The following is a 2420-nucleotide window of genomic DNA, read 5'->3' as shown; positions in this document are numbered from 1 at the left end:
TGGCCATGTTGGGCAGTTAGAGAAAGTTGTTTGTAGCTTTAAATCATCTGTGTTGAACAAATCCTGTTTTATTTGGTCTGCTCTTTTTTGCTGTTCTGGATCTTGCAGACTGCCTCTGTTCTTTTTGGGAAGTCTAAGAATTCTCTTACACCAATCACTGACTCTCACTGGGCCATTTGTACTTATTTGCACTTCACTTAGGGCCTGTGAGGGGGTCTACAGAACACTGCCCCTCTCCCTTAAGAAAAGTCCCTCAGATAACCTGGCCCACCTTGAGTAGTCCGTACAATAGCCTGGACCACCGTAAAAGCATGAGACCCACACTGGGAGGAGGTGAGCTGGGAGGGGTGGAGCCTACACATGGGAAATTGAAAAGACAGGTCCAGGCTGAGGGTAGAGAATGTCCAGGGAAGGAAGAAGTTAGTCTATGAATGGTGCTCTTGGGTTCCATTTATAGAATAGCGCTTAGCACCGGGATCCGTGCCCCATTTTGGGTGAAAGGATTTACACCAATTGAACCCTGGTGTAAATCCCCATAACTAAATTAGGTGCGGATCTCCCGTATTACATAATAGTGCACGCATTTGTAATGAATGCCCCTGATTCGCCCATGCCCCTCCTATGGCCATGCCCCCTTTTTAGTTGTGCACTGAAAGGTTTTCGCACACATCTTATAAAATAGTGAAGATGCGCGCATAAATTTGAATTGTTACCAATTTGCTCCGATAATGGTTAGTGCCCAATTATTGGTGCTAATTGGCTTGTTATTCAAATTGAAAGTGCAATTTTAAGTGCCATTTATAGAATTCAAGGGTTTATGTAATCCCAGCAATGCCCAGTTAGCTATCTGAGTATGGCACTGAGTATCACTCATACTTGAATAACTTTCAAATGCCGCTAAATGCCCAGATATTTAGTACTGGTACCCGGATAGGTGCAGGCACTGAATATTTGAGCCCAATTTTGCCGGAGGTGATCAGCGCTGTCAAAAACACTGACTGCCATGGGCTGAATATCAGGCAGTTAATTTTTTGCACATTATTGTGTGTACTTTGGCACTGTCTTTTTTGCAATATGGACGGATGCCTGATTAAGAATCTAACATGGCATTACTCATTGCTTGACAAGCTGTTGAATTTGTGGCTGCCCCCCAAATTAGTGAGAAATGCTGCTATAGTAGGAACAAAATGTACTAATGAAAGGGAGCACTCCCAGAGTATAACTGAACCCCCAGCAGAGGAAGGAAGGGAAACTGAGAGGCATGTTTCTGCACCTCTTCTTATAGTACTGCTCTGGCTCTAGAGCAGGGGGTTCTCAACTTAATTCTCGGGACAGACATTGTGGAATCAAGATGGCGTCAGTAGCGGATGTGTGCTCCCAAAGCTCCTGAGACACATCGCTGTTTTTTTCGAGAGAAGTTCTTTTCCCCGATTTCAAAATGGGGAAAAGAAAGGGGAAGACGGCGGTTCCTACCTCCGTGGTTCCGCCGACGACGCCAATCTCCCGACAAACAACTTTGGAAATCTTCGGAATTGGGAGCCATGGTGAACAGTTGACTGCTTCGACGGGTTCGGCTGTTTTAGAAGCGGACCGCAGCATTGAAGGAGCGACGTTGAGCCCTCCTTCTTACACCGCTCCTCCACAACCCGGAAGCGAAAGACTTCCTGAAGGGCCACGGCAGTTGGAAATGCTATTTGCAACGCCGTTGGGAGGAGGACCTTCAGGCACTTCAACCCCGGGAAAGGAGATAACAACGCAGGAGCAATTGCTGGTCAATGCCCCTGCTCCCCGAGGTTTCGCCGCCGAGAGTAATGGAGGAATACAGAGACCTTCAGTGGTGACTATGAATTCATTATGGGACGCAATTCAAGGGGTTAATAGTACATTACTCCAGATGAATATTACTATTAATGGTGAAATTAAGGAAATTAAACAGACTAGTGAAAATCTGTCCAAAAATTTTCAGGAACAGAAAGAAAAAGTTTTGAAGATGGAAGCTGAAGTTGGAAAACTTCAAAATCTAACGTTTTCCTTAATTAAAGAAAGAGAAATACAGGAAAAGAAACTAGAAAATCTGGAAAATAATGCCCGAAGGAACAATCTAAGGCTAATTAATTTTCCAAAATCACCCCTTGTTACTGCCATAGATATGCTTAAGAGATATTTTACTCAAATACTGGGAATCTCAATGAAGGGTTATCCCCCTATAACGAGAACCCAGTATATTACGGGTGTTTCTAAAATCCCAAAGGAGCAATTATTAGCTGCTCCAGATTTAAACCTGACAGAATTTCTAGAGAACTCTCTGGAAGTAGTTACAGAGAGAACGACACTTATTGTGACTTTCGCACTGGAAATGGACAGAAACAATATTCTGAGACTTTATTTTCGCCATTTAAATGAAATCTTCTTGGGTCAAA

This window comes from Microcaecilia unicolor, chromosome 3 (genome assembly GCF_901765095.1).
Source record: "Microcaecilia unicolor chromosome 3, aMicUni1.1, whole genome shotgun sequence".
Classification (NCBI taxonomy): Eukaryota; Metazoa; Chordata; class Amphibia; order Gymnophiona; family Siphonopidae; genus Microcaecilia; species Microcaecilia unicolor.
Note: the sequence above shows the minus strand (reverse complement) of the source record.